We start from the raw sequence: 20439 nt of genomic DNA on the forward strand, positions 1-20439 counted from the left end.
TGGGTGCCTAACAAACTCTTCTTTTTTTTTTTTTTCAAGCTTGTGTATTGATTTATTTAAGCAGTCTCTACACTTGATGTGGGGCTCAGGCTCACACCCCCAAATCAAGAATTGATATTTAATGAGCTCTGTAACAAATTCTTTTTTTTAAATAAATATTTTATTTATTTATTTATTATTTATTTATTTTTTAAGATTTAATTTATTTATCTGACAGAGAGAGATTACAAGCAGGCAGAGGCAGACAGAGAGAGAGGAGGAAGCAGGCTCCCTGCTGAGCAGAGAGCCTGATGCGGGGCTCGATCCCAGGATCCTGAGATCATGACCCGAGCCGAAGGCAGCGGCTTAACCCACTGAGCCACCCAGGCGCCCCAAAGATTTTATTTATTTATTTGACAGACAAAGATCACAAGTAGGCAGAAAGGCAGGCGGGGTTGGGGGAGGGAAGCAGACTCCCTGCTGAGCAGAGAGCCGGACATGGGGCTCGATCCCAGGACCCTGAGATCATGACCCGAGCTGAAGGCAGAGGATTAACCTAGTGAGCCACCCAGGCGCTCCTGTAACAAATTCTTAACAGACTCTTAAGTGATGCTGCAGACAGTCCATGGAATACACTTGGAGCAGCAAAAGTCTCGAACAAGCCCCCCTATATCTTTCCTATGACATTGACTTGTAGAATGTGGGCAAGTTGTCCTGTAGAATGTTTCTTCTGCCTCTAACTGGTTGCTTCCTCAAGGTGTCATTTCCTTTGTTCATCTACCCACTGTATTGTCTGGAAACTGGAAGTTAGGTCTGGAGGTGAGTATACTGCCCATAAGACATATGTCGTGAGAATATATCACTGGGCATTCTGCATGTTTCATATTTTATCTTATCAAGAGGTACGTGAAGACGCCTTTCATTGGGAGTCATGGTTGGACATCAAAGTGTCCTTGATCACTTGGTATTGTAGGTAAGTGCTGTTGGATGTGAGTGCACACTTCTGGGGAGGTGGGGAAAGGATTCATTAACTGCACAAGATTCTCAAAGGGGTCTTAGAAATTTTCACTCATGAAAGACAATCTGGTGTACTTCTCAAACCCTTGAAGGACATCAGAGCTGTCCCCAGTTCCTCTTTTTGTCCTTATCTCCTCACCCACAGAAGTGTCTGGGCAGTGTGAGGGCCATCACCTTTTGCTTGTGTTTCCCAAGGAGGTGTGTTTGCCTCTGTGGAGTGAGTCCCAGGGAAGAACTTGGTCTCAGGCACTGCTGTTTGTGTCCACGATCTGCCTGCTGGGACCCTGCATGGCCATGGTCCTTCCTAGGTGCTGGGAGAGAAGTGAAAGTTCAAAGAAAGCTATGTAGGAAGAGGTGAGGCTTTCAACAGGGCAACGAAGCGGAGTTGGGACCAGTCAGGGTGCGCAACTTGGGCAGAGGTGATGAACCACGCTCTGAGTCAGAAGCCCATTTTTGGGGGTGTGAGGACAGCCTTGATGGCTTAAGAGGCTCCTTCAGGTCCAGAACAATGAGAGACTTCAGAATGGGTTCATGCTGTTGAATCCAAGCAGCAGCTCCTTGAGTAGTATTGAGGCCTCAGGAAGGGTGGAGAGCCTGATTGTGGACGGGGACCCTGGTGTCGGTTACTAGTGATGATTGTCAACCCCATGGACCTGTGGTGCCAGCAGTTTAGGCTAACACTGCCCAGAGGCAAGGCAAGACCAGGGGCTGATGTGCTGGCTCTCTCCTTCCCAGGCACCTGCTGCTCCTCTGGGGCCTGTGCTGCTCCTTTCCTTGGGAAAGTAGGGATATGGGTTAGAATGGTGCTGTGTGTCTGAGGGCCCATCTGCTGGACCAGTGGCCCCTTGAGAAATGGGTCTAAATCTGGGTGAGATTTGTGTCCATTCCCCTCTCCAAAGAGTCAGCGGAGCTGGAGAGAAAAGCACATGTGCTTAGGCTCAGGGGAAAGATAATGCCGTACAATTTTATATCTTCTTTTATACAGTGGCTTAGCCACACACCATTAGCACAACAGGAAGGAAAATGAATGGAAATGAAGGGTGTCAGTGGCAGATACAGATAGATGGGGCTGATTGATTTTGTTTTTTTTTTCAAGTGCAACCTGAAGCAGAAAGTCAATGAGCAGCCCTGAGCCAGAGTTGGCTAGGGCCTCAGTGAGCATGGCCACTCTGCGGCATGGTGGCCCCTGGGTCCCAGGCCCGTGTCCCCTTTGAGCTTCTCTGTGACTTGTGTTTTGGCCTCCATGGTGGACCCACTCAGCTGCCTCTTTTCTGTGCTTGTGGGGGTGGGGGTTGTTTTAGTTTTCATATAAGGATTTATTCCCTTCGGCTTCCTTGGAGGGTGGGCAGGCTCTCCAGGCCGCACACACATATTTCAGCTCTACAGAATGGACCAGCCATGGAGGACAGCAGGAATGCTGTGCATCTGGCTCTTGCGCGATTTCTCTAAGACTACCCAGCTGTAATTGATGGAAGTGGAATTTGAACTCAGTCCACCTGCTTCCAAAGCTCCTGCTCTTGTGCCCCATGATGCTGTGGGTCTGTCTTCTCCTGTCTTCTCCTCCCGACACAGACTCCTGGGCCCCATCCATGATGTGCTCCAAGCCCATTGCCCAGGCAGAGAGGGGGAGGTTTGGGGTTCCAGGGGCCATGTTTGGCTCCCGTGGGGTGGAGCCCAGGCAAATGCTTTCCTTGGAGTCCCAGGGCCTCAGAGGCTTCACCGCAAATTACTCCAGGTTCAAGGTAAGTGTTTGATGGCTCTGGTGGGACTTGGAAGAGGCTGGTCTGTGTGGCTCCAGGGTAGGACCTGGCCAGGGGCTGGAGCCTCTAGAGAATTCCATATGAAGAAAGGTTGTTTCCAGGTGGACTGGGGCTCTATCCTCTTCCATCTTCCTTGAGCTGCCGTATCTAATTGCCACAAACTGGGTGGCTTAAAATAACAGAAATTTTTTCTTCTCCCAGTGTTGGAGGCTGGAAGTCTGAAATCAAGGTGTCAGCAGGGCTGTGCTCTCTCTGAAGGCTTGAGGGAAGAATCCTTCCTTGCCTCTCGATTCCTAGCTTCTGGTGGCTTCCGGCACCCCTTGGCCTTCCATGGCTGGTAGATACCTCCTTCCGGTCTCTACCTCCATTGTCACGAGACCTTCCTTTTCTGAGTTTCCGGGTGTGCTCTCCCCTTCTCATAAAGACCCTGGACCATATAAGGATTTAGGGCCTACCCGAATCCATTATGACCTCAGCTTAACTAATTACATCTGCAAACACTCTATTTCCAAAAATGGGTTATATTCTGAGGTTGCAATAAACATGACTTGTTAGGGGGACACTACTGAACCCCCTAGATATCCTGTCTGGCTGAGTCCAGGCAGAAACTTGACCAACCCTGGCAGAGGTTAGTTAGTGGTACCAGCATTTCTTGCCCTCATAGGTCTGTCCCATGATCCAGTTGGGATGGCCATCGATGCTGTGACTGTCAGTGAGAAGCAGAGTTTCTCTGGGGCCGGCAGTATAGTTGGCGCCTCAGCCTGGGCTTTGGTGGGGGGCAGGGACAAACTGTGGCGAGTCTGTTGGCTTTCTGCTAAGCCCTCACAATCTACATTAACAAAATGTTGCTGGGTTCTTCTTGCTCATGTGGAAAGCTAGTCCCTGTTCTGCAGGTCAGCTCCAGGACAGATAGGCTGAGTGAGGTTGGAGGGCAAAGGCATAAGCTTTGGATCAACAGACTTGTGTTCACTTCCTGGCTGTGTGTGACTTTACCTCCCTGAGCTGTGGAGTTGGTGAGTGTTTCTCCCTAATAGGGTTGGGTGAGGAGGTCATGGGATAAAGCATGGACATTACCCCACAGTGCCCCACAGCTGGGAGCTGCCTTTCCTTTCCAGCTAGTTTGTGATCTTCTAGAAGGTGGGGTGCTGTTCGCTCCTTCTGTGTGTAAAGTTTCGCAGGCGAGGTAAACACAACACCAGGCAAGGTGGGCGCAAGGCAAGATTTATTAAAGGCATCTCCTGCCAAGTTTCAGGTTTCTGGAGAAGGGGAGCCAGGAAAGTCCTACCGGGAGGAGGTGGGCACCCTCGGGCGAGGTTCCTGGACTCCAGAAAGGGGAGTGAGGGAAGTCGCACTGGGAGGGAGTTGGTGGGGGAGGGGTCTTTTATCGGGCCAAGGTAGGGCATGGGCTCACATCCATATTTGGTGATCGGAAGGTATGGGGTGAGGGCTCCTGATACTCCTGTTTCCTGCATAGGTATCGGGTTACCTATGGAGCTGTGACCTGGGCATACATCTTTTTGGCAGGAGAGTCTATGGTTAAGGAAGGGGGTGGGGAGGGGACTGGAAGATGGTGGCCCCAGTGGTCATTTCTATTGTTCCTCCTGCATTGCTGACCCAACACTGTGTACTTTTCCATGTGTCCTCTGGGGCTTGGTATAAAGGTGGAGGCTTGGGATGCGTGAAGGATGAGTGGCCCTTTGCTGATGTCTTTTCTGTGCCTGGTCTGAGCTCAGCGCTGGGCCTCTGAAGGCAAACTGGATGGAATCACTGCCCTCAGGGAGCCCCCCGGGCTAAGCAGGGGCAGGACACAGATCCGCTGGCCTCTCTGTGTCCAGGATAATTGTAGGTGCAATGCGGTGGAGTTTGTGTATGGTACAGGGAGGTTGCCTGAGAAGGTTCATGGGGCATGTTTTAGGGTGAATCCTGAAGATAAATTTTTCCAGGGAGTCGGGAAGGGTGTTTCAGGCATTCCAGGTAAAGCCTGGTAGAGTTGTGGAGCTCCCATGGAGCCTGGGCAGGCTGGATCTGATGGGCCCCGGGTCCTGACAGAGAATGGCCAAGGGGCAACATGACCCCTCAGCCCCAGCCCTTGGTTTTTGGAGCTCAGGGACGGTGAGGTCAGGTCAGGTGAGGCTGACCACCTAGTCAAAGTGATTCCTGTGTCCAAGTCTTTACGTAACACACAGAAATGCTATTACCCTGGAGTGGGAATAAGAGAACTAATTCCCCTTACATAGCTCCGTGTTCATTTTCTCTATTCCCTTCCAGCCCTTGGTCCATAGATGTATTTTTAATCGTAACACAACTTCAGTGTTGGTCACAGCTTTCACATTTTTCACTGTAGCTACAGTTTTGCTAATTATCGTTTTGGGGGCTGCCTACGTTGGCCATTAAAGTGGCTCTTGAATTTATTTAAATACGCCCCTTTGTGAGAAGCTTCGCTTGCTGGGACTGTTTCCGGTTTCTGGATATTATGCATCGTGCCATGCTGACCGTCTCGAAGTCACCCTATTCCTTCTCAGTGTTTTCCCAGAAAAAGTGAGACTGCTGGGTCCGAGAGTATGGGCATGTCCATGGTACTTGGAGTCGTGATGCCGTGCTGTTTTCAGGAAGGACCGTTTCCCCATCAGTTTTACTCTAACGCAACGAGCATTTGGCGCGGCACTGACCAACCTTTGTTGTTCTTTACTGCTATTTTAATAGATGTGAAATGACTTCCCATTTGATTACCAGCGAGCTGGAGCCTTTCTCCTTATGTGTGTTTAGCTTAGTGATGTCCTCACATGCATTTCTGTCCAGCCCATTCATCTGTTGGCGTCTCCAAGTTTTCATGCCGATTTGTGTGAACTCTTCCTGTTACGGCCTGTCAACACTCAGCCTGATACCATGCTGCAAATATTTTTCTGGGACTGTTGTAATTTTAAGTTATCTCATTCCATTTCTACAAAGATTTGGTACTTTTATGGTGTTGAATTTGTTACTTTTTTGGGCTACTTCCTTTTATCAGTGTGAACAGATCAATTATTTTCTGCTAAATTTTACTTTCATTTGACTTCTCCATTTGCCTCTTTAATCCCACCAGGGTTTATTTTTTGGTGTGAGAGGTAAAGTATGTTTCTGAATTAATTACTTTTCCATGAAACTTTCCAGTTATCACAGCGCAGTTTATTAATTGAGAATTTCTTTCTCCATTGTTTGGTGATGCCCACCTCATGATATATTACATTATCATACAGTTAGGTCTATTTCTGGATTTTAAGATTCAGATCCATATTTCTGTATTTGTGCCAGTTATATAGTACTTTAATTATTATTGCCTCATAATGTATTTTTATATGTAGTTTCCTCTCATTTTTTTCCTTTATGGAATTTCATTTAATGGTCTCATCTGTTTATTTTCAAAATGATTTTATAATAGTTTTATTTAATTCCTTTAGGAAATCCTTTTGAGATTTTGATTGGGATTGAATTAAATTTATAAATTAACTTTTGTGAACTTTGACATTTTTATAACAAAGTCATCCCAGCTGGGAATAGTTGTTTTCTGTATTTATTCAAATCAAATTCAAATATAACTTTTATAACTCCCAGTAAAGTTTGCTAGTTTTCTTTAGTAGTTCATGCACATCTCTCATTAAGTTTATATCTAAATAGTTATATTCTTTGTTGCTTCTGTGAATGGGCTCCCCTTTTGCTTTATTTTAGATTTATGCCTGTCTAGAATACAGTAGTAGAATAATTCCGTTTAAAAGATCATGCTTTTTATTTACTGTATAACCTAAATGGTATTAACAATTGCAGAACTCAAAGTAGTAACCCCAATTCTCACTTTTTTTTTTTTTTAAGATTTTATTTATTTATTTGACAGAGAGAGACACAGTAAGAGGGGGAACACAAGCAGGGGGAGTGGGAGAGGGAGAAGTGATCCCAGGACCTTGGGATCATGACCTGAGCCAAAGGCAGACGCTTAACGACTGAGCCACCCAGGTGTCCCTCAATCTCACCATTTTAAGAGGCAAATGATGTTAATTTTTTTGTGGCTCCTCCTAGAACTTATCTGCAAACAGATGTGCACAGCTATAACCTCAGTGGTGACCCATTTTAGAGAACCCATGGCTTCTCTTATATTTTATCAGAAGCATTTTCCCCTCTTGCTGAAGAGTTTGGTTAGTGATTGCATGTGAACCGTGGGGACTGAATGTGGGTTCTTAGCCATCCTGAGGAGTGTACAGGGTGTGGGAGACAGGCTGTGGCTGCTGGCTGTGGTGTGGAAGGTGCTGTGATTAATGTGTGTCTGGTGGAGTGGGTACTGGGGAGACCACTTGGTTCCCAGTAAGGCTTGCCAGGGCGAGGCCAACCCAGCTCCATGAACCTCCCTGGAAACAGGAGGAGCCAGGAGTCAGAAGCACAGTCTGCAGGAGAGAAGGGGGAGGTGACTTTGGAATCCACTGATCGAAATTGCCCTCCACGGTCCAGATGACCAGGATGCTTTCCAGATCTCTTTGGCTTTGGTGCCGGGTGGGCACAGTATACATCTTATTGGCATATCTCCCTGCCTGATCATTCCTTTTCTCAAACGTTTGGTGAGTGCCTGAAGAGTGTTGTTAGGTACAGGGGACGCCGATGAATAAGACAAGCTCCAAAGTGATGTCATCACTGGGCAAAGCCCCGCCCCGCTACTCCTGGTATGGACATTCATGCTGACCAGTCTCGCTGGTGCCAACTTCAGGGGACACCTGTGCATGCTGGCTGCACCACAGTGCATTTCTCTAGTCCATTCACTCTGCCATTGCCCTTGACTTTCCTTCTCTTCCCTTTGCAGACCCGCAAACACCTGTTATCTCCTATGGCTGCCCACCCCCCTAGCAGAAGACCTGCTTCCTATATATTTCATGGAGAAAAGAGAAGCCCAAGGAATAGAATCAACCCGTGCTCACCGCCATATCAGCACCCCCACCAGTCTGTGCTCTGGGTCCCTCTGAGGACCATGCCCCCACCTGAGGAACCCCTCCCCTTAGCACGAGGTCCCTCTGGCTCACTCAAGGCTCTCACCAGCAGTTCTCCCTTTTCTCCTTCATGGAGTGTACATCGTTCCTGTTAGCTCACCAGGACGCTGGGCTGTCTCCTGCCTCAGGAAGTTCCTTGCTTGGCACCGCCCCCTCTCCCTTACTGCCCCATTGTCTATGCCTTTACTGCCGATCTGTGTGCTCAGCCTTCAATGCCTTCCCCTCCACTCGCTCCTGAATCCCACCAGTTGGGCATGACCTCAGGACGCCGGCAGAACTGCTCCCAGTGACCCATCACCTCAGTCCTCCTCTTCCCTGACCCACTGGCAGCACGGGGGACTCCCAGCGCTGCCCTGCCCCTTTCTACTGGGCTCAGAACAGCAGGCTCCCTCCTCCCAGCTCTCTGACCACCTTCCAGGTGCTACTATTGGGTCCTTCTCACCTCCCTGCTGCTACACATTGTGCTGTCCCATACCTTAGACCTTGAATGTCTTGCTTCTCCAGTTACACTCTCTTCCCTGGTAGACAGGACTCTACCAGACCAGACTCTTCTCTGACCAGAGTCACATGAGTGAGTCATAAGTGTCCCATTCTGCTGGCCTCTGTCCTCAATTCCAGCCTCTTTTGTCACTTCGATGCTCGGTTGCCCACTTGAGTGGCTAATAGACTTCTCTGAGGTGCAGGTCCCCAGCCAAGCCTGTTCTTCAGCCCAGGCAGGATCCCCAGATCCTCTCCATCTGCTCATTGTTCCCAGTGCTCGGGTCCAAAGGGGTCCCCCTCACTCTCCTCTTTTCCTTGTGCACTGGCCACCCATCCTTCCTGCTGGTGCCACTACTGCCCCATAGCTGTGGCTCTGCTCTGAGCCACCACCGTCTCTCGCCCGGATTCTCAGAATGCCCTCCCAGCTTCTGTCTTTCCCCCTTCAGTCTGTGTGCAACACAGCAGCAGCTGGAATAATGCTGGTACGAACAACTCACATCTCCCCGCTCCTCTGATCAAAACCCCTTGTGGTTCCCCATATCACAGGGCAAAATCTGGTGACGGTGGGATCAGGCCCTGTGCAGCTCTGCCTCTCCACCCCTACCCATCTCGCTACACTGCTCCTTGCTGTCCTTGAGCACCGGGTGACTCCCCCTTGAAGACAGACTCTGCCCGCTACACCCCCCACCCCCGGGCCTCTGTCCCACCTGTTATTCCCAGAGCTCTGAAGGCTCCTGCCTTGCCCTGAGCTCTGCTCAAGTATCCCCTCAGGGAGGTTTCCTAGCCCCTTTCAGTGCTCCTCTACCATTGGCTTACAAGATGCCCTTTTCTGATTTAGTTTTACCCACGACTGGGACCACCAACGAATCTGTAATCTGCTTGGTCATTTTCAACTGTCTTGACTGTAGTGCAAGTCTGGGGCATCAGAGATGCTCTTCCAGTGTGGATCGGCTTGTCCCAGCACAGTGCCCGGACCAGAGTGAGCACTGCTGTTGTCTGTGGGACGAATGAGGGGTGAGTGAACGCCTTCCACCCCACCCGCGTCCTTGCACTGCCCCGGTGGATCCCACCTTCTGCATGGCTGATGAAGACGCTCCTCCTAAGGGCAGCATCTTCATTCTGAAAGCTTGATGGGATGCAGGTTTGGGAGAAGGCGGCTGGCGGGGTGCGTAAAGTGTCCTCCAAATTGCAAAGGCACGTTGAGACCAGAGAACAAAGCAGGCCACTCTGCACAATTTACTTGGAGTTTTATTCAGGGTCCCTTATGGACAAGGGAGATCGGGCGGGGGACGATCTGTGGCTGCTGCATAATTATTTCTCCACAAAATCCAGACCTTAGTCCACAGATTTCCTAGAATGAGGGGACACGAAAAAGGGCATTGCAATGATGCACCTGTGCCTCAAAGGGCTTGCATGTACCTGATTGACAGATGACCTTCAATTAGATCTTGGGGCACCACCTGTGCATCAGGAAGGGGAAAGACAGCGTTGTCTCTAACAGATTCCAAACAGAAGCCAAAGCAAATCGTCCCCCTGTCTTGGCCTTAGTAGGCATTTCTGGAGTACGTCTGATAATCTCCAAGAGGCCGAGAACAGGCCCAGAAAATGTAGCCCTAAGAGAGGTCATTGAGCAAACATGAACAAGATGGAGGGCAAGAGATGGAGTCCGTATTGCCAACCCTTCTGCTCTGTGAATGCTCACTGTCCCCACTCCTGTGGGGCCACACCCCTGGACCTGGGGCCTGGGGCATCGAACAACAGCTTGCTTTGTGGAAAATACAGAAGAGTGCTGGTTTGGGGTTTTTGTTTGAAATGTAGTATACAGAATAATAACAATAAAAGAAAAAAGTCTTTAACACGTAAATGGCTCTGTTTGGCAGAGCCAAGTAATCAAATCAAATGGTTCTTCTTTTATGCCCACCCCAATTCCCCAGGCATTTGCTGGCTCTGAAGAGTTCCTGTGGGGCTTTGTGAGCAAGCTCGTGGGGGCGGCTATGGGGCCAGGGCAACGAGGCCTCAGGGGTGCCTGCCTGTTGGGGGTCGGGGCAGGACATGGGGGGGTGGGGCTGCTGATTCTTTCTCCCTGGCCGCTGGTGCCTGCGTGTGAGACCCCGGGAGCCATGTGGTAGCCTTGAAAGGGCGCTGTGTGTGCGTGTCTGTACAAAAGTCTGGGTATCTAGGAGAACCTGGGCTTTGGGGACCTTCTCACAACCTCTGGACCTGTTCTGGGCTGAGCACTGTGCCAGGAGTGGGAGCGGTTTCCAGGCCTGGGTCTGCAGCAGGGGCGACTCGTGGTCAGGCCACTGGGCCTACCTGTGATTTTCTTAGGGCCCAGGCCCTGTGTGCCCTCTTTCACCAAGTCCATTTGTCTGTCCCCATCCACCTCTTATACATACATATACACTCATACACATATATACTCACATACTCGCACTCATCCCCACACTCACCCACACCCATGCTCACTACACACTCACGCAGCCATCCCTGCACACACACTCACAGAAACACCTTGTCCTCCAGGAGAGGCTGGAGGGAGCGGGGTGAAGGGATAGCCCTGGGCACAGATAGGCTCCCTCTTCTGCCCTGGGAAGAGCGGGTTTCTGTTTCTCTTGAGGCCCAAGGAGGAGCCCACGCTCAACGCTCACCATGAGCTGACCCACAAGCACAGTGGCTCTGGCATCCTGAGAGCAGAGCCTTTCTTCCTGGCATGTTGATGCTTCCCTGGGGTGTGTGGCTGCAGGGCGACATGGGGATGCATTTTTCTTGCCACTCTGGCATTCTTGTGCATCTCGAAACCGAGCTTGCAGATGGGCAGACAAAGAGCTCCCTGCAGCTGGGGGCCCGTGAAGACACCACTGTCCCACAGCAAGGGCAGAGTCGGGGGGCGTGGTGCCCCTGAGTGAGCTGGGGGTCAGCTTCCTTCCCTGGACAGGCCTGCAGCTCCGCTTCCCCTGCGCCTGCCAGTGGAGTGAGGGGTGTCTGTGTAGGGGAAGCCAGAGGCTCCCCGTATGGTGTGCGGGCACCACAGCCACCCCCCCCCCCCCCCCGCGCTCTAGTTTCTAGGCTTGGCAGCCCAGACCCCGGATGATGATGACAGTGAAGGGGAGGAGGGAGCTCTGGCCTGGGTTTGAGTCCTTTTACTTGTGGAGCCCTGGTGGGGTCATTGTCCTGGATTTTCTCTATCAAATCAGTGTGCTCACCACCCCTCACCCCTCGCATCACGGCCCTCTCCCGAAGGACCTCGGTACGTGCTGTGTCTATACTTCACGGGCTCAGGGGGTGGCACTGGCATTATCAAACAGTGCTTTGCTCCAGATATGGGGATGAGCTGGACGCCATCTTTGTTCCCACGGAGCTCTGTCTGGAGGGGTGATGGGCATGGAAACAGAAACCCAGGACTTCATTGATCCCCGCAGCAGGTGAGATGAGCACAGGGGCTGGGGTCACAAACGGCAGCCCAGAACGGTCCCTCACCCAGGAGGGAGTGTCAGGAGGGCTTTCTGGAGGAGGATGGCCCACACCAAGGCCCACAGGGTGAGTGGGATTCTTGTCCTGTGTCCCTGGGCTGAGTCAGGGCTGGTGCTGAGCAGGCTGCTGTGGGGTGAGCTGGTGCTGTCTGGGGAGGCCTGGTCCTCAGTTCAGCCTACGCCTTCCCTGGGGGTGACTCCTGCTGTCTTTGGGCTCCTCAGCTGCCCTTCCTCCAACTAGCCTCTGATGCTATCTCTGGGCTAAGCCTTGGGCCTGGCCAGGGACTGTAGAGTGGGTGGGGTCTGGGAGTGGGGACCTGGGTTCTCCGCTTCTTCCATTCTGACCTGCTTGGGTGGGTTGTGGACCTGGAGACTCCCATGCCTCCCTTCCCGCCCTCCCTGCGCCTGTGCTCTTCGCTGGTTTGTCACTGAGCTTCATGCACACGGCCCGGAGCGGCCACACTCCTGGTGGGCTCTGAGCTGCTGGGAGCAGGGGGCTGGGACTCCTGTGATGTTTATGAGCTCTCCTGGTCCTGTGAGACTCCTAGGGCCTGGCACATTTGTTGCTCTTTCCTGTGCTTTGCTGGATTGGGATGTGTACGGTCAGGATCTCACTGCCCTCCCTGGGGTGCTTTCTTTCCAGGGCTGCTTTCTCTGGCTTGGGCTTCAGGGATGGAGTGTGATACGATGGCAGGTTTTCCCTCTGTTTTCTGTGAAGTATTGGTACTTCCCACAAAGGCCCCTTGCCTCGCCCCATGGTACTACTTCCTGTTTCCCAGACATGCTGCCTGTGGCCTTTCATGCTTTGTCTTTGCTATTTCTTTACCTGGATTATCCTTTAAGAGGTAACTGTGGCTCAGTTGGTTAAGCACCTGACTCTTGGTTTTAGCTCAGATCATGATCTTGGGGTCCTGAGATCCAGCCCCACATAGGGCTCTGTGCTTATCATGGAGTCTGCTTGATCCTCTCCCTCTTCTCCACCCCCTGCTGTCTCTCTCATAAGTAAATAAAATCTTAAAAAAAAGAGAAATACCTTGGATGTTGTAGAGTAACCCACAGCTCTCAGACAGAGTGTATGCTCCCTCTTCAGTGCTCCCAAGAACACTTTGTGGTTTCCCTTCATTGTATCAGGCATCCAGTTCAGGATAATTATTTATCTGTCATGGGGTCCACTTCCTTCTGCAGTCATGGGAAGCTGTACTCATTAGAGCTATTTTAGTTAAAAGTGACAGAAATCCAAGTTAAACTGGTGTAAGTTAAAAAAAGGGAAGGTTTTAAAGACTGGGTGGTTCAAGAATATGTCCAGCTTCAGGCTCAGCTGGATCCAGTGGTTAAATATTATCTTTAAGGCCTTTGCTTTCTCCTCCTCACTCTTTTTGTGTGTCTTGCCTCTCCTCTCAATGGTCTTAACTGTCAGGAATGCCCTCCCCACGTGGTGACGAAGATGATCCCCAGATGCTCCAGCTTATCTGGTCTTTGGTGTCCATAGTCTCACTGCAGGTGAGACTCAGCTGGCTCTGGGGATATTGTGTTGGCTAAGCTTGGGTGGCCAGCCCATCTCTGAACCATTCAAGCAGGACAGGTGGCACTGCAGTTGGGGTGGGCCACCGCTGACTAGGAGAGTGGGACCAGCCCACTGAAAGCCTTGGACTAGGGGTAGAGGTGTGTGGCCCTGCAGAAGACAGTGGGGGACAGGGGACAGTCTGGGCAGGGGATGGCCGTATAGAAGCCATCAGAGGTCGGTCAGCAAGAAACTGAGGGGATCAGAGTTGTGCCTAGAGAGATGAAGCCAGCAACAATTCGGAGACTGGGTTGGTTTGGGTGGGCCTGGGTCCATAGAAGCAGGGTGGAAGAGGCTTGAGGGAGGAGAGCTTGATTTTGGTCTGTCCTGAATCACTAAGGGCAACAAAGGTGAGTGAGGGGATTGTAAATGATGGATGGTTCAGCCCATTAATGTTCTCTTTATCAGGGATTCAAGTGTAAGTGATGGTAGTGCTAGCAGTGGTCCCCTGAGACCTTCCTGTCTTGTTCACACAGCTGCATGTTTTGGGGGCTCTGTTTCTCCAGGGCTGGGGCTTCTGTTCCTGGTTGATCTTTGTGAGACAGTTTGAGGGTAAAGGACGCTTTGGGCCTCATGGATTGTACTTCTCCCAGTCAGCATGGTGGGGTCTGTTGGCCTCTCTCCCTGCTGACCTTGAGTGACACAGACTGATGAGTTCACTTGTGAAGCTTATAGATCTAGTGAAGGTGGGCCCTTGGGGCCCAGTGTGAGCAAAGGTGTGGGGCAGGGCATGTTTCTGTGCCCATCTAAGCTAGGGCAGACTCAAGGGATGCCTAGGGGGTTGGTGTGGGCTGGCTCCTGATGCTGAGTGGGGGGGCGGGCTGAGCAGGGCATCCTGGCATCTGCCCTGCCTGTCATTCACGACTCTTGAAAAGGCCCTAGCGAAGTGACCCGGCTGTTCATGTGCTGCCATCTTGGGGCTCAGGGTGGTCACGGTTGCAGGGGAGTTGAGAAGGAACTGGAAGACCAAGGTGACATCTTGGTGGGGGGGGGCGGTGATACAGCCAAGGTGCTTTTCTTCAGAGACATCTGAAGGGCCAGTATGGGTGCCTGATAGGACTTCTGGGTCCTCCTGAGGCTCTGCCTCATTTCCAGTTTCTGAGGCGATTGAGAGCAAGTTCCTCAAGTGAAGGGTGATAGCATACTGGGATAACAGTGCCCCATAAAAGCCTCCCTCATGGGCAACTTACCCGTGTCTTGAGCTGAACGTAGCTGGAGAGAACCTCCTCCCTCAGATATGTAAATGACACACACTCTCCAAACGAAAGGCGCCATTGTTATCCTTGTAAAGTCCTAACTGGAGACAATGGGCTCTCTCAACCTCCTGGAGCACGTTCTTGCCAGGCCGTGCCTGGTGCTTTCAGCTGAGGGGGTTTTTGTGCAGGAGACATTGAGGTCTCTTGGTGTTTGCTGCTGAGCCCAGCTCTGGCCTGGCAGGGAGCTGCAGGTGTGGTGGGATTCTGACCTGGGCTGGATGCAGCCCCGTGGTCAGTCAGAGTCCTGTCCTCCCCCACCGTGGGCGCTGACCACACCACACGGGGCTGGCTCTGTGTGTGGCCTGGCATCCCGCAGACCATCTTCAGGCTGCAGAGAGCACAGCCTGGGGTGGGGGGCTTTTCCCCAGCAGGCAACGGCATGACTCAGCAACCAGCACCTTTGGTGGAGGCAGGACCTGACAGGGATGAAGCAGTCACTGGGGACGAGGTGGCCCTGGGCTTGTGTGGAGCAGATGTCAGAGCAGCCCCGCCTCAGCGAGGTTCTGAGAAGGAATTTTCTGGAGTCTGTGTGCACTCCCTGTGGATCGACCCTCTGTCTTGGGTGTCTGGGTAACCTCAGAAAATCTCAGGGCAACGGAGTTCTGAGCTAAACGCCGATGTCTCCAAAGTGAGCTTGATCACGCCAGCTATCACCCGAACCTGGAAACTGATGAAAGTGAAAACTGGTGCTATTAATAATTATGCCCGACAACAAGGGCAGCTGGCTGTGCTGGGCAGACCAGGAGGGGCTGCCAGCCCGCTTGGGCAGCCTCTGCAGAGGGGGTTGGCCGGCTCTGCTCTGTGGTCTCTCCGACGGGCCAGCTGGTCGTAGTCAAGAGGCCTGGGCAGGGGCGGGGGGGCGGGGAACCCTGAAGTGTCACACGTCTGCGTGAGCATTGTGTCCTCAGGACAATCTGACTCTTGAGCCTGCTCCCGTTTGGTCCTGGCACAGTCCACACAGCCCAACTGAACCACTGAGCACTCATTCGTTTGCATTTTTTTCTCTGTTGCAAAAAGCACTTGTTACTAGAACAATAGTAGTTGCTATTTAATGGAGTGATCAGTTACTTGGGACCAGCCACAGTGCTCTAGACTCACCCTTAACAGCCCTTAATGATCTCTTGCTCTGAGCTGGGCACTGACTTGTCAGTTAGGGGTGAATCAGTGAATGACCCAGCCAGGTCCTGAGCAATAGCTGGGAGAATTTGGTGACCCTTTCTAGTTCCAGCTCCTGGTGTGGCCTCTCTGCCTTGCATCTGGCGTTCTTTCCTCGCCAACGTGCCTCCTGTGCCCCAGGCATACCAGCTCCTTCCTTACCTCCAGTCCCGTTCTGTGCATCCTTCTGGGTCCCAGCTTCTCATCCTTGAGGGTCCTGCTCTGTGGAGCTTTCCAGTCCCTGGGCCGAGTGGTAACTCATTCCTGCTCCACTAACACACGTGGCCATGTCTGTGGCCCTGGGCCTGGGACATGGTGGCCCCATCCCAGGGGCTTCCTGCTGTGGAGGGGCCCCTGGGGGCCTAATTTTTCCTGCTCTGGTTTTCCACATGGACACTGACTGCTTTCCAATCACAAGGAAAGTAGGCAACACTGATGGGGCACTTGTGGGGTGCTGGGCCCCAAGCAGAGGGCTCCGCCGATTCCGTTGTGTGGCGGAGCTGCTGCTGTCATCCCTGCCGCACAGACAAGGAATCGAGGTTAGACATCAGGTGACTCCCAGGCACATCGCGGATGCCTGGCAGGGCTGTGATTTCATCCCAGGTCTTTTGATCTGCTTCCAGGATCTTAAGCATATGCTGAGCTACTGAGAAGCATTCCCTCCCTGCCCTCTGTGGCGGGGGGTGGGGGGGGTATGCCTGCTGCAAACTCCCACTCGGCAGCTGTGGTCCCACTTATGGGCTGAACCCGGCACCTTGTGGAGCCCACAAGGTGGTTTCTTCAAACCTGGTAAAAAAGGCAGGGGAGGGGGTCGGATATCTGGTGCAGGAATCTTAAATGGTGACAGACCAGTGGTGACTGCCTCGATCTGTCCCCTGGGCCATGCAGCTATGGGAGCATTCAGGCTGCTCCCTGAGGTGTCTTTCCTAGGTCTTTGATGGGGGCCACGCTCCCAGAGTCACCGTTGGGTGGTAGCCCAAGCTCACTGCCAGCCCTGTGTCCTCCTCTGTAAAATGGGGCTACGGAACATCTGTTCTCCTATGGGGTTGTGGTGATGATTGAGACTGAGCCTCTATCTATGCATCTCTCTGTACCTCTGTATATGGACACCTGTCCCTCCAACTGTGGCCAATGTGTGCCTGCGTCCACGCTTGTACCTGTCTGACCTGGTACCTACACCCGCAGCGACCTGTCTCAGAGCCGGGCTGGCATGTGGTGACGCTATGCATGTGGGAGCGGACTTAATAATTTATTAACCAAAGGCCAAGTGCAGGAGCACAGGACTAGGTCTCTTTGAGGGCCTGCAAGGACGCTCACCCTCTACTGCCTGCCCCATACTGCCCTCTGCCTCCTCCCCAGCCTGCACTGCCCCCCACTCCCAGGCCTGACCTGCTGGGTCCCTGGTTTCCCTTCTCTCTAACGTGCTCAGCAGGGACCCTGGGCCTGGCCATTTGAGCAGCAGGTTTGTGAGAAGCTGCTCCCTTTGCCTCTGTCTGAAGTGTCCCTGGCTGCTTCCCCTTTGGGGGTTATTAAGAATGTTGCATTAGGTTTAGGCAAGCAAGCCGGCATTGGGTTTCTCTGCGAGCATGGTTCATGGAATAATCCTGCCGGCACCTCCTGGGGACTCCCCCATGGGCAGCTGGGGACAGTGCGTGAAGTCCACGTGACATCCCGATGGCAGCAGGGCCCTGACTTGGGGGACGGAGGGCCTCGTGAGGGGCCGGGGGAGGTGTGTGCAGGAGTGGGCAGGAGAACTCTGGACTCTTCCTTGGGCCTGGGAGAGGCAGAGGCAAAGGTCCCTAACCCTTGGGAGGGCCAGGTTCTCTCCTGTCCTCACCACAGAGGGCGAGCTGTCAGCGCATGGGGCTGGGTGCAGACATAGGCAGGGCCTCCTTGCACCCTCCATGGCTCTTGTCCCTGTTGTGTAGGTGTGAGCAATCAGGCTGTCCTGGCTCACCTTGTGGGTGTGATGGAATCAGACCCGAGGGCCGCTGGTTTGCTCTGCTTCCCCGTACCACCATGCCCACCTGGCCCTGCTCTGCCATCCGATCTCAGCCCTCTGCAGTGATGCTGCCCTTTCCTTGGACTCTGACCTGAGATGTTGGTGCCTGACAGCAGACTGGGGCCATGTCTGGCTTCCTCCATAGCATCCGTTTCTTCTTGGGGAGCTTGCTTGGTTTTCCTGCTCACCCTGCTGGCCCCACTTATCCCCTATTGGACCATGCCAGAGGGTGGCCTGCAGGGCCCACATCATCACTCATGCCTGCTCCATCTGAGTGGCTTTGGTGTATGATGGTGCTTGGTGGCTTTCTTACACCACGTGCCCTCCATGGGAGCTGGCAGAAGGGCTGCTTTTTTTCCAGCAGTGGGTAGGGCGGCCTCAGCTCAGCAGTGGTGGAAGTGGATGCTGTTGCACCAGCTGGTGCCCTGGGGTTGTTTAAAGAGGAGCAGTTGGGGTTTCTTGGGCTTGCAGACCGAGCCTCCCGATTTCTGTGTGGTTCCATGAAGCGGAATCTGGTTAGAAGGGGCCTGAGCTGCTGGAGGGGGTCTCTGTCTGTAACTGAAATGTAGCGGTCATAAGAGAGGCACAGGCATGTGTGTGTATGTGGGTGTGTGTGTGCATGTGTGTATGCAGGGTGAGGTGCGTGTGCATGTGTGTGTGTGTGTGTACGTGTGTGAGATATGGGCAATCGATAGAACTACAGCGTGTTCTAACCTAGTGCCCAAGCCGAGTGCTTTTTGTCTAACTAGGCAGCTTCCGTTAAAATTGGCTCAACTCTGCTGAAGTCTTTCCATAGGCCAGGCAGGGGTCTAGACTCTGTGGGTCACTGCCCCGTGTGATGAGCCAAATGGAGAGAAAGCCTCGGACTTGGCCTTGAGAGGGTCTGAGTCCTCACCAGCTTTCTGAGGGTCTGAGTTCTCTCCCACCTTTGTAAACAGCACAACTGAAGTGACAGCATAGGGACTGGGCTGGCCCAGAGGTTTCCTAACCCAGCCTGGGGAGGGTCTTCAGGCAAGGATTCCTGGTGGAAGTGGTGACAAAGCAGAACCTTGGAGGAATGGAGGTAGGCACACAGGTTGGGAGAGGGCATTCCAGCCAACGAGCAGCATGGAAAGGCCCAGAGCTGCCCAGGATGGAGGATGCTGGTGTCTTAGAGGAAGTGCAAGCAGTTCAGTATGGTGTGGGGGGTGGAAGAGGTGAGGATGGGCTGGGAGGCAAGGGTCTGGCCCGGATCACGGGGCATGCTTCATGCCACTGCAGCCAAATGTGTTGCTGCTGAGTGATTCTAGGCAGAAGAGTAATATGAACAGACTCGAATTTTAGGAGGATCCTGCTTGTTGAGGTGGAGAGTGGGCTGGAGGCAGCTTTGGTTTGGACATCTGGGTGGGAGACGATGACTGATATGAGGCCGTGGCAGTGGGGTGAGGGGAGCTCTTGAACTAAACCTTTCCATTTAATTTGCCTAGCAGCCATGCAAGGTGAGGATTGTTTTCTTTCTTCCTTTCTCTCTTTCTTTCTTTTTAAGATTTATTTGTTTATTTTAGAGGGGTGAGGGGCAGAGGGAGAGGAGGGAGAAAGCACTTAAGCAGACAATTGCAAAAGGCCCAACATGGGACTCTGTCCAAGAACCCTGAGACCATGACCTGAGCCAGAATCAAGAGTCGGACACTCAACCAACCAATCTGAGCCACTCAGGTGCCCCAAAGATTGTTTTTCTTTATTTGTCTATGAGTAAACCAAGATTTTAAATGGTAGAGTCACTCTGCAAGGTCCTATTCTGTAGGGTTGGGATGCACACCTAGGTGACTGATGGCTAGTGTCTTTCTGTACCACTAGGCTATCCTGCTTTTCACTTAGGGGTCTAGGGTGGAGTGGTGTTTAAGCAAACCATACAGAGAGGGGTAGGTGCCCTCCCTAGGCACCTGTAGGCTGGCCCAGCTTCCGAACCTGGCTTCCCAGGAGAATCACTATGGGAGGTTTTAAGATGTGGTCACACCTGGGCCCAAGCTCTGATCATTGCAGTTCCACTTCTGGAGGTCAGACATGGGCAATTTATATTTTTAAAATGGCCCCAGCTGATTCTCATGCCCAGTGAAGGCATAAGACTACTGGTCCCAGGCCTCAGACTGGTGACATGTAGATAGCAGGGAGCCTAGCAGGGAGCTGCTTCCTCCCTCTAGCTGCTGGACATGACTCTCTTGAATCTGGAAAATCTCATTAAAGACAAAGTCACTTTTCGTGATAGTTTTTTGTGCTGAATTTTGGAGATGAACTCTGCAAAGGCCTGCATGAAGCCAAACCACCTGGCTTGTGAGCAGGAAAGGAGAGGAGATGAAGAAACATGAAATGGCACAGTTTCCCTCCAGTCTAGCACAGCCGTGGTGAGAAGTTCTCCCTGAACAGCCTGCCCTCCTTGCTGCACCTCATAACCCATTAGGAGCTCCTGGCTATGATGGGTGCAGCTCCTCCATGTACCTCGACTCCTGTAATCCCAGCAGTTCAGTGCCAGGAGCAAGATGAATGTCAGGTCCCCTCCCTTCACAATTTCTACCTCTCTTACTTAAATAAAGTGTTTCATTTTCTTCCTCCCAGAAGAAGCTACCTACCTTCTTTCCTTCCAGCACTTACTGATGGTTTCTTCTGTCTGTGCCAGGTCCTGTCAGAGGGCCTTTAGGGATCATAGGAGTGAGCCCGTCTCTGCCTCTGTCCTGTTGAATTATCAGTATAAGGATCAGACAAGAAACACGTAGAAA

General features: G+C 52.3%; 1 protein-coding gene and 1 long non-coding RNA gene across 5 annotated transcripts in view; one reads left to right on the plus strand and one right to left on the minus strand.

Annotated features, from left to right (window-relative positions):
• The window catches only part of GRID1 (glutamate ionotropic receptor delta type subunit 1), a 680604-nt gene that overhangs the window by 62456 nt on the left and 597709 nt on the right, over nt 1-20439 (plus strand). The window lies entirely within an intron of this gene.
• Nucleotides 4090-19740, minus strand: LOC116855595. The gene is made up of 3 exons (XR_004380388.1): nt 19730-19740; nt 7714-7722; nt 4090-4203 (listed from the first exon to the last, which is right to left on the minus strand). It is a non-coding gene; the product is annotated as an uncharacterized LOC116855595 (long non-coding RNA).

Source organism: Lontra canadensis, unplaced genomic scaffold (assembly GCF_010015895.1).
Source record: "Lontra canadensis isolate GAN:19392208 unplaced genomic scaffold, GSC_riverotter_1.0 scaffold3, whole genome shotgun sequence".
In the NCBI taxonomy this organism is placed as follows: domain Eukaryota; kingdom Metazoa; phylum Chordata; class Mammalia; order Carnivora; family Mustelidae; genus Lontra; species Lontra canadensis.